General features: G+C 42.0%; 1 pseudogene; it reads left to right on the forward strand.

The window, feature by feature from the left end:
• The first annotated feature begins 11,650 nt into the window (after positions 1-11,650).
• LOC144219838 (small nucleolar RNA SNORA70) lies at positions 11,651-11,772 on the forward strand (annotated as a pseudogene).
• Positions 11,773-12,358: the final 586 nt, after the last annotated feature.

Below are 12,358 nucleotides of genomic sequence, written 5' to 3' on the forward strand. Positions count from 1 at the left end.
GAGTGGGAGCTATCGTACCCATCCCATGTTTGTCCCTGTCTGTCTTTCTGAACCCTCCTCCAATCCCATGCCGTCTGACTAACAAGTCAACTAACGTTACATTATTTGAAGTCAAACATGATATAAAATGTTGATATAATGCATTCCAAAGTAAACTGAAATTGTGTGTGTGTGTGTACTTGTGTGTTCTAATTACTGACTCTTGGGTTCCCTCCCCTACCCACTGGCCCAGTTATTAAAGGAAATAACTGAGCCTGAACTCCAAGCTCAGTCTTCTGATGGACCAATCACAGAGCTGAGGGTGTTACTCTGCTGATGAAAGGCCAAGGAAAAAAGCTACTCAGGATTCTGTCATTTGCATGCCTGAGCTGATTGGCTAAACCACTGCCCCCCGTGGTGGAACGCAAACTCCTACTTAAAGCAGAGGGAATCCAGGAGTCAATCCACCCAGAAGCATTCAGCTCATTCTGAGACCCAGAAGGACTGTCTGTTACCCATCTGAGCTTCTTAGCCTAATTGGGGTAAGGGCAGAATTTAAGATGGGTGGGAAGGAAGAAACTAAGATGGTCTCCCAAAATCACCTGCTGCCCTCTTTTCAGTTCTAACTCTGCCTCCTGCCCCCAAACACGCATTCCTCTGTCCTGTCTGCCGAGGCGACCACCCTTTTGGAACTCTACCTGGCAGCCCATTCCCCCCCCCGCCCCTAGTAATCCTAGTTACAAGGTAACTACGGGCATTGAGAAGGGACAAGGGAAATGTTTGGAGGAGCAAGCTCCCCCCAAATTGTAGAACGGTCCCTCCAGCAGAAAGATGAGCAATGCCGTGGCCCTTCTGTATTTCTCCAGCCTTCGGATTATTCATCATGGAGACTATTTTAGCAGTTGTGGAGGAGCTGAGGGAGAAGGGCTGGGTTGAGGATTCAGGACCTGACACCGTCTCCACCCATTCACAAAGCCTGAGGTTAGGCAGAGGGCTGCTTTCTCTCCTTACAGAGATAATACGTCCCTAGGAGGTGGGTGCAGGCAGTGGGGAAGGCCAAAGAGGCAGCTCGGAAATGAACTCCACAGATGGTACAGAAAAAAAAAAAAAAGGCTGGGGCAGCCCACCAGATGGGAGGAGAATGGGCAGCACCCAGAAACCATAAAAGACAACTGCCCCCACCCAAGGGCCAGGACCCCTGAGCTCTTAACTAGCTCTGGACCTCTAGTCAATTACTTCATCGCCGAGACCCTTATAAGATGGGAACCACCTCTTCTCAGACTTCCCCCAAGCTAGTCAAACAATACAACACCCATGAAGGGCTGGAATCTCCATGGCTCCAAAGGACAGAATCACGTCTGATGGGTAAATTTACAGGCAGTCAGGCTTCCACTCAGTATGTAGAAGAACCTTTCTATATTCAAAGTGTCCAGTAATGGAAGCAGTTAAGATAGTGATTGAGCACAATTCAAGCATCCAAGTAGTTTGGATGACCATCTGCTGTAGAGTATAATTTCTGGACACTTTGATGCACTGGATGAGAATTTTGGCATAATCTTCTGGCTGCCTCCAACTCTTTATGATTCTATGACTCATTCATTTAGCAAATGTTTATTGGTTACCCGCTAGACCCAGCTCTGTCGCTCATGGGCTGTGTGACTACCACTTTCCTCTCTAGAGTCAGTTTCCCATACATAAAGTGGGGGTGTTGGGCCAGTGGACCTCCAAGGGCTCGTCCAGCTTGGACAGACTGCCTTGTTCTAAATGAAATCACAAGGAACTAAAAAGCCCATCCCCCTCCCCTAAGACTCTTCTTTCTCCCACTTCTTCCTGCACTACCCATAACTTAGCAGAGTTGGGACAGAATGAACTTCTCCTGGCCTGGGATGCTGTGTGAAACAAATGGCCCTGTTGCCATAGAGACCAGGGGGATACTTGTCCTGGGGGGCTGGGATTGGGTGGGGGGCTAAGTCAGGCACGGGTGATTTACTCCTGCAATAGCCCAGCTTGGAATCTACATGAATGTTAAGCAGGAGTGGCTCTAGGCAATCACTCAGCCAGACAGATCAGAAACCACTTAAGATGAAAGACCCAGAGCATCTCTTCCCAGGGTGCCAGCTACTTCCTGGCTCCCGACCCCCACTATATAATCTTAGGCCAGTCATCCCCTCTCTGGCTCAGGAGATTTGACCCCAAATCTAGAGGAACACACAGACTGTTGTGAAGAAGGGAGATATAGGCAGTTCTGGAAGGGACATTCTAGGGACTTAGGGAGACTGACTTCTTGGGCTTGTTAGGAAAAAGAATTCTCTGGCAATCAGCAACCACGGATGGGCTGCCCCAGGAGGCAGTGAGCTCCCCACCCCTGGAAGCATTCAAACTGGACTGCGAAGATCCTCTGTCTGAGATTATCAGAACAACTTCCCTATCAAAAACATTTTTAATGTTTTATTTATTTCTGAAAGAGAAAGAAACAGCGTGAACAGGGGAGGGTCAGAGAGAGAGGGAGACACAGAATCCGAAGCAGGCTCCAGGCTCTGAGCTAGCGGTCAGCACAGAGCCTGACACGGGGCTCGAACCCACAAACTGTGTGATCATGACCTGAGCTGAAGTCAGACGCTTAACCGACTGAGCCACCCAGGCACCCCAACAACTTCCCCATCAAGTAGGAGATTCTAAAGGCAGCTCTTCTAATTCTGAGATCTTGTGATAGCAGAGGCAGCAGGATGTGACAGTTGCGAACATGCACTTTGGAGTTTGGAGTCAGACAGACCTGGGCTCAGGTCCCAGCTCTGCATCTTACTTGCTGTGTGACCTTGAGCAAGTTAACTTTCTCTGAACATCTATTTCCTCACCTGTGAAATGTGAGTCATAATACCAGCTTTACAGGATTTTTTGGGAAAGGATTAAAGTGAAACACAGCATCTGAAGTGCTTAGTATAATATCTTGCACATGTTAAGTACCCAGTAAGTGGCGGGTATCATTATTAGTTTATAATGAGTAAACCTACACAGAAATGGAAAGTTCCCCAGCTGTTTGGATTGGACTCAGCCTAAAATGTCTGCTCCTGATCTGCCAGTCACTGTGTGAGCGTGGGCAGATTCCCCCCCTTTTTTTTAAAGTATAGTTGACACACAATGTTACATTATTTTCAACTGTAGGACATAGTGATTCAGCATCTCTGTAGGATATAGTGATTCAACCTCACTATACATTAAGTGGTGCTTACTACACATGTAGCTACATCGGGCAAATTTCTTTTTTTTTTTCTTTTATAGTTTATCGTCAAGTTGGTTTCCATATAACACCCAGGGCTCATCCCAACAAGTGCCCTCCTTCATGCCCATCACCCCTTTCCCCTCTCCTCCACCCCCATCAACCTTCAGTTTGTTCTCCATATTTAAGAGTCTCTCATGATTTGCCTCCCCTTGACTACTGGGCAAATTTCTTTTTTTAAAAATCTCTGGGAGTGCCTGGGGTGGTTCAGTCAGTTAAGCATCTGACTTCGGCTCAGGTTACAATCTCGCGGTTTGTGAGTTGTGAGTTCAAGCCCCACTTTGGGCTCACTGCTATCCGCACAGAGGCTCCTTCAGATCCTCTGTTGCTCCCCCATCTACCCCTCCCCCACTTGCCCTCTCTCAAAAATAAATAAACATTAAAAATTAAAAAAAATAAAAAATAAATCTCTGTGTCTCCGTTTCCTCATCTGTAAAATGAGGCTAATAATAGCTCTTACCTCATGGGCATATTGTGAGGGTTGAATTCTATAATCCATGCAGTGTTTGAAATAGAACCTAGCACAAAGCAAGTGTCCAGTAGCTGTGTGCTAACGTCACTGTCCTTGTCATGACCATCACCAGCCTCAGCCTCAGCTCTAGGTTACCTTCCCAATGACTGGTTCTTGTTAGGACTTATTCAAAGATCAAAGTGGGGTTTTTTTTGTTTGTTTGGGATTTTTTGTTGTTGTTGTTGGGAGGGTGAGAACATTTAAATTCTACTGTTAGCAAGTTTCAATTATATAAGACAGTGTTATCAACTGTAGTCACCGTGTTATACATTAGATCCTCAAACCTTATGGATCTTAGAACTGAAAGTTTGACCCTTTTACCAGCCTCTTCTTATTTCCGCTCCCCTCCTCAGACTCTGCCAACAACCTCTTACCCTTTATTTCTGTGAGTTTGACTTTTTATTTTAGATTCCACATATGAATGAGAGCATACAGTATTTGTCTTTCTCTGTTTGACTTATTTCTTAACATTGTGCCCTAGGTGAGGCGATGGATGTGTTACTTAACTTGATGGGGGGAATCCCTTCACAGTGAATATGTATACCAAATCATCATGTGTATACTTTAAATATCTCACAATTTTGTCATTTACACATCAATAACACTGGGGTGGTGGGGAAAGACAAGACATAGCAAATGCTGGCAAGAATGTGTAGAAAAGGGAACCTTTGTAGGCTGTTGGTGGCAATGTCAATTGGTGCAACCATTATAGAAAACAGTGGGGAGTAAGAGTAAGACCACCATATGATCCAGCAATCCCACTTCTGGGTACATAGCCAAAGGAATTGAAATCAGAATCTTGAAGAGATAGTTGCACTCCCCTGGTCACTAAAGCATTATTCACAGTAAGCCAAGACATGGAAACAACCTAAGTGCCCACCTATGGGTGAATGGATAAAGGAGAGGTGGTCTATGTACACAGTGGAATATTACTCAGCCATAAAAAAGAATGGAATCTTGTGGCAACATGGATGGCATTTGAGGACATTATCATAAGTTAAATAAGTCAGAGAAAGACAAATAGAGTGTGATATCACCTATAGGTGGAATTTTAAAAAGCCAAATTTGTAGAAACAGATTGTGGAATGATGGTTGCAAGGGGCTGGGAGGTAAGGAAATGGGGAGATGTCAGTCAAGGGCACAAACTTCCAGTTACAAGGAGACTGAGGTCTGGGGACATAATGTACAACATGGCAACTATAATTAATGATACTGTACTATATACTTGAAAGTTGCAAAAAGGGTAGATCTTTTATTTAATGTTTATTTATTTATTTTTGAGAAAGAAAACATGAACCAAGTGGGGAGGGGCAGAGGGGGGAGGGGGGAATCCAAGCAGGCTTCGTGCCATTAGCACAACTGGGCACTTGATCCCACGAACCGTGAGATTATAATCTGAACCAAAACCAAGAGTCTGACGCTTAACTGACTGAGCCACTCAGGCACCCCAAGAGTGGATCTTAAATGTTCTCACCATGAAAAGGAAATGGTAATTATGTGAGGTGATTGAGGTGCTTACTAAGTCTACTGCGGTGATCTCTTTGCAATATATACATGTATCAAATCTTCACATTATACACCTTAAATGTACACAACATTATATCGATTATGTCGATTAAATCTCAGTAAAATATTATGTCGATTAAATCTCAGTAAAGCCGTGGAGGTGGAGGGGGCAGAGGGGACAAAGATCAAGTGAATGAATGAGCCAGACATGAGGTGAACAGGAAGCCCGCCTCAACAAGAACCATTTGTGAGGACCTGTGGTGTTTGCTGCCCTAGGCCAGCCGGTAGGATGCAGAGGACCTGCCCTGGCAGGATTCACACTGAGTTTAGACAACCAGCACCTTCAGGAAGAAACGATCAAGGGGTCATGATATCTCAGATGGTAAAACCAGTCAGGCTTCCTGGAAAGGTGAGAGTTGCATGAGGCTTGAAGGAGGGGCAGAAATTTGGCAAGTATCCAGAAACGGGGGTGGAGGCTGGGGAGGGAACATTCTGGAAAGGGGGCCAGTGAAAGCAAAGACCCAGGGTAGCAGCACATGGCCTTTCTGGAAGGAGAGTGAAGGACACACAAGGATAGGCCCCAGAGTTTCTCTACAGGGCATTTGTGTGTGTGTGTGTGTGTGTGTGTGTGTGTGTGTGTGAGGTCTCAACCTATCGGTGGTAATGGAATGGGCTAGAAATGCCTGGGAGCAACTCACCTGAGTCCTGGTGGGCTTCCCACAGACATCTCCCCTTTCCAAACCAATGTTATGACTGGATTGGCCCTTGTGGTTCTTATTACGATTTCAACAACCACCCTTCAACAACAATCATCAGGAAACTTTTAAAAAATAAAGGCTTATTGCTTACAAGACCTGGAAATTGCACAGCACACCTGGGGCCACACAGCGAGGTCACCGGTGGAGACAGAGCCCATCTAGATGGGGCTTCTGCTTTTATTGAGGTCAAGGTTGGAGGTCAAGTGTGTCTCAGGCTTACTCTTTATTGGTGAATTTAAAATATAAAGGTGGGGGCACCTGGGTGGCTCAGTCCGTTGAGCGTCTGATTTTAGCTCAGGTCATGATCTCTCAGTGAGTAAGCTGAGAGCCCCATATCAGGCTTGCTGCTATCTGCCTGTCAGAGCAGAGTTTGCTTTGGATCTTCTGTCCCCCTCTCTGCCTCTACCCATGCTTGCACTCTCTCAAAAATAAACAAACATTTAAAAAATAACAATAATAAAGTAAATAAAATATACAGATGGGAATTTAAAACACAGGGAGGAGGGGCACCTGCGTGGCTCAGTTAAGTGTCTGACTTTGGCTCAGGTCATGATCTCATGGTTCGTTCATTCAAGCCCTGCATTGGGTCCTGTGCTAACAGCTCAGAGCCAGGAGCCTGCTTCAGATTCTGTCTCCCTCTCTCTGCCCCTCCCCGACTCACGCTCTCTCTTTCTCTTTCTCTCTCTCTCTCTTTCTCAATTAAAAAAAAAAAGCACAGAGAAGAGAAAGGACAAGTGGCTCAAATGGTCAGTTATCAAAATGAGCTAGGATCTCTAAAACAAAGGAGCCTCAGCTAGAGGAAGTAGTCTGGCTCTTTACCCAGTCTATGGCCAGCTAAGTGTTCATTCCAGATAGTGAGGTTGCGTCTTTGAAATAGATCTCTTGGCAATCAAAGCATACACGAGCCCTTGTATTACAAGAAGGATAAAAGAAACAACTGCCAGGGCTTACACTATAGGCACCTTTGCCTGAAGATGAGGGAGAAGAGAATTAGGAAACAAGGTTCCAGCTTCCCAGGGAAGGCAGAGATCCAGGTCCATTTCCTCCTAGTACTTGAGTGACCTTGAGCAAGTTATGGTTCTAAAGCCTCAGTTTTCCTATCCTTACCAGGACACTAATACATGCCCCCTAAAACAGTTACGACAAACTAATATTTATGCAGCACCTGGAAGGCAGTGGTACTCAATCAATGGCAGCTATGGTTTGTCCTATGAGTGGTGAAAGCTAAAGAAGCTTGTTCTGATTATCTATCTATCTATCTATCTATCTATCTATCTATCTATCTATCTATCTGTCTTTCCAGATAAATAGATATATTTTATATATATATAATATATATAAATAGATATATTTTTTTTTTAATTCCAGTACAGTCAACATACAGAGTTCTATTAGTTTCAGGTGTACAATACAGTGACTCACCAATTCCATACATTACTCAGCACTCATCACGATAAATGTGCTTTTAATCCCCTTCACCTGTTTCACCCATCATCCTCCCCACATCCCCTCTGGTAACCATCAGTTTGTTCTCTGTAGTTGAGAGGCTGTTTCTTGGCTTGTCTCCTTTTCTCTTTGTTCATTTGTTTTGTTTCTTAAATTCCACATATGAGTAAAATCATATGGTACTTGTCTCTTTGTGACTGACTTATTTTACTTAGTGTTATATCTCCTAGATTTGTCCATGTTGTTGCAAATGGCAAGATTTCATTCTTTTTTACAGCTGAGTAATATTCTATTGTATATATATACTACTGCTTCTTTATCCATTCACCTATCAGTGGACATTTGGGCTGTTTCCGTAATTTGGTTATTGTAAATAATATTTTAGTAAATATAGGGGTGCATATATCATTTCAAATTAGTATTTTCATGTTTTCATATTCTTCAGGTAAAACCCAGTAGTGGAATTACTGGACCATATGGTAATGCTATTTATAATTTTTTGAGGAATCTCCATACTGTTTTCCACAATGGCCCCACCAGTTCGCATTCTCAACAACAGTGCATGAGGGTTCCTTTTTCTCCACATCCTCACTTGTGTCTTGTGTTTTTTATTTTAGCCATTCTGACAGGTGTGAGGTGGTATCTCACTGTGGTTTTGATTTGTATTTCCCTGATGACAGGTGATGTTGAGCATCTTTTCATGTGTCTGTTGGCTACCTGTATGTCTTCTTGGAGAAATGTCTGTCCATGTTTTCTGCCCATTTTTATTAGATTATTTGATTTTTCAGTGTAGAGATTTAGAAGAAGTTCTTTATATATTCTGGATACTAACACTTTATCTGGACACTAACATTTTGCAAATATCTTCTCCCATTCAGTATGTTGTCTTTTTGTTTTGTTGATGGTTTCCTTTGCTGTGCAGAAGCTTTTTATTTTGATGTAGTCCCGTTTTTCCTGATATGTTCTAAGGAAGTTAATCACTTCATGGTAGGAAGGATAGATTGGAGTGGGGCAAGGGGAAAGTCCAAGAGTAGATTTAGAGATGGTCATTCATGAGTAATGTAATGCCGCTTCAAAATTTAGTGGAGACAACAGAAACTGAAAGGGAAAAAAAGAAAAAGACTCAGCAGAGCAGATGTTGGTAAAGGAGAAGTGCAAGGACTCACCAGTGACTTCACACTTTTAGGAAAGGGAGGGGAACTGAGGGAACAGGAGAAGAAGGGACTGATGGGGGAAAGAGTGAATGGTTCCACATAGAAACCCTTATCGTCACAAAATGCAAATGTTTTGGGGCGCCTGGGTGGCTCAGTGGGTTAAGAGAACCACTTCAGCTCAGGTCATGATCTCACATTTTGTGGGTTCGAGCCCTGCACCGGGCTCTGTGCTGACAGCTAGCTCAGAGCCTGGAGCCTGTTTCAGATTCTGTGTCTCCCTCTCTCTCTGACCCTCCCCTGCTCACGCTGTCTCTCTCTCTCTCTCAGAAATAAATTTTTTAAAAATGCAAATGTTCTATATTCAGTCAACAAACATATGTTGAGCCTAAATTGTGTCAGGCACTAAGAATATAAATATGAACAGGCATGGTTCCTGCCCCCCAGGGACTTTATGGTATCAGTAAGGGAAGCAAAGACATCAACCAATGCATGCGATGAAGTATAACAGATGCTTTTATCCACAGTGTCAGTCCAATTAGACCGCAGAACAAGGAGGTGATTGATTTCCCTAGATTTCAAGGAAGAAGTTACTCAAGAATGTGGGGGAAAACATACTCCATATGGAGGGACAGCATGAGAAAAATACCAGTGAGTGAAACATGACATGTTCTAGACTTATAAGTCTCTCTGTTACTTGGGACTATCAGATCCAGAGCTGAAGCTAGAGATGCCTAAAGATACCACGGCATGGACAGTAGTGCGGGCCATAACACAGATAGAGGGAAGGATCAAGAAGAATGTTATGTTGGAGGTGTTGGAACCCTAATGGGAATTCAGGACCCAGGGGTTTGATGTCAGAGGAGAGTTCGACTGGGAAGAATCAAGGACAATTCTTTCGTTAAGGTAGGGGGGAAGGAAGAAAGAGAAGGTAAAGGCATATTGAAATATGGAGGGGGAACTGACTGGCCTGGGAGGTCCACTCTTGACCTTTCCAGAAAAGTCAGAGGCAAGAGCATTAGTTCAAACAAAAAAGTAGGAAGTGGAGAAAAGGTCCAGCAAAGATAGGTTGATGAAGCGGAAAAAAGAGCACAATTACCAATATCAGATGAAAGAGGAACTGTTACTGCATTTGCCACAGACATCAGAAGGGTAATAAGAGCATTATAAACAACTTAGACAAACTGGACTCATTCCTTGAAAAATACAAGTTACTAAAATTGACAGGAGATAAAACAGAAAAATCTAAATAGCCTTATATCTATTAAATAAAGTTAATTTGTTATCAAAAACCCTCCCACAAGGAAAACTCCGTAACTGGATGGTTTCACTATGAATTTGATCAAACATTTAAGAAAGAAATAATATCAACCCTCTATAAACTCAGAAAACTCATCAGGGGGAGATGAACATTCCCAACTTGTTTTACAATGCCAGATTAATCCTGATACTAAAACCTGACAAAAACATCACTAAAAGAAGAAAAGACAAACCAATATCCCTCATGAACATAGATCCTTAACAAATTGTTAGCAAATAAAACCAGCAATACACAAAAATATACACTATGACCAAATAGGTTTATCCTAGGAATGTAAGATTGTTTGAACACTCAAACTCATTAATGTAATTCACCACATTAACAGAATAAAGAAGAAAACCATGACTCTTTTTATAAAATTCAACACCTGTTCGTCATTTTTAAAAATCTCAGCAAGTTAGGAAGAGAAGGAATTTCTTTAACCTGATAAAGTACATCTATGAAAAACCTACAGCTAACATCATATTTAGTATGATTTTTAATATACATTCTCCCTAAGATTTGAAACAAAACAAGGATATCTACTCTCACTACATATATTTAATAATTTATTGGAGGTTTGGGCCAGGGGCAATAAGGCAAGATAAAGGAATAAAAGGCACAGAGATCAGAAAGGAAGAACTAAAACTTTATGCACAGATGACATGATTTTTTATGTAGAAAATTCTAAGTAACCTACAAAATAGCAACTAGAACAAATAAATGAATCTAACAAACTCACAGGATAAAAGAGCAATACTCACAAATCAATTATATTCCCTTATACTGCCAACAAACATTGGAAAAAGACATTTATAAATTTTTTTTTCATTTACAATAAGGCCAAAAGAAAACAAAAAATACTTAGGAATAGATTTAACAAAAGATGTATAAGAACTATACCCTGGAGACTGCTTAAAAACACTGAGATAAGTTAAGGAAGACTTAAATTTATTTCTGTATGTGAAGACTCAATATTGTTCAAATGTCAATTCTCTCCAGTTTGATCCACAGATGCAACACAATCCCAACCCCAGTTTCCAGAGGGCTTTGTTTTTGTTTATTTGATTTTTTTTATTTGTTTTCTAAGTAGGCTTCGTACCCAGCACGGACCCCAATGCAGGGCTTGAATTCACAACCCCTGAGATCAAGAGTCAACGTTCAATTGACTGAGTCACCCAGGTGCCCCCAGCAGGCTTTATTTGTAGAAAATAATGGACTTATTCTAAAATTTACGTGGAAATGCAAAGGACCTAGAATATCCAAGGCAATCTTGACAAAGAAAACAAAGTTAGAGAACTTAACACTACCTAATTTCAACACTTGCAATAAAGCTGGTATACTTCCTTCAAGACAGTATGGTAGTATAACGAGACACATATAGTTCAACTGAACAGAATAGAGAGCCTAGAAACAATGAGGAACCAAAGCAATCCTATGAGTAAAACAATCTTTTTAACAGGTATGGCTGGCAAAACTGGCTATCAGTATGGAGATATCACATATCAATATGTGAACACTGATCCCTGTCTAGCAAAATACACAAAATTTAATTTGAGATATATTATAGATCTAAATATAAAAGCTAAAATTATAACTTTTCTAGAATGAAACATAAGAGAATATATTCATGACCTGCAGACAGACAAAGGTTTCTTAGGTATGAGGCAAAAAATAAAAGAAAAAAAATCATAATTTAGATTTTATAAAAATTAAAAACTTCTGCCCATCAAAAATACAATTAAGAAAATGATGGTGTGCAATGGCTGCAAACAGTGGCCCCTTCAGTAATATATGCAGCCTGTTGCTTGTATAGGTTGTCCTAAGGGACCTTGGAGACCACATTTTCCAGTGAACATGTATGTCTGACCTCATGCTGTCCCCAGTCCAGGATCCAGACAGGTATTCAGAGTGCCTTTAGAAAGCTGCAGGGCACAGTTGTCATGGTCCACATCAGCCAAGGCATCATGTTCATCCGCACCAAGTTGCAGAACAAGAAACATATGATTGAAGCCCTTCCATAAGGCCAAGTTCAAGTTCCCTGGTAGCCAGGCAATTCACCGCTCCAAGAAGTGGGCTTCACCACGTTTAAGACAGATGAATTTGAAGACATTGTGGCTCAAAAACAGTTTTTCCTGGATGGCTATGGGGTCAGATACATCCTTAATTGTGCCCCCTCCCTGGGCAAATGGTGAGCTCTGCACTCCTGAGAGCTTCTGCACTGCCCCTCCTTATGCCTACCAATAAATCCTTCTTCCTACTCAAGAAAGAAAATGAATGACCAGTTACAGACTACGAGGAAATATTTGCAAAATATTTCCATGAGAGGAATTATATCAAATCTATACAAGGAACTAAAACACAAAAATAAAAACACAAACAACCCGATTAAGAGAAGGGCAAAATATTTGAATAGACATTTCAGAATAA

The sequence above is a fragment of the Crocuta crocuta genome, unplaced genomic scaffold (assembly GCF_008692635.1).
Source record: "Crocuta crocuta isolate KB4526 unplaced genomic scaffold, BGI_CrCroc_1.0 scaffold149, whole genome shotgun sequence".
Lineage (NCBI taxonomy): Eukaryota > Metazoa > Chordata > Mammalia > Carnivora > Hyaenidae > Crocuta > Crocuta crocuta.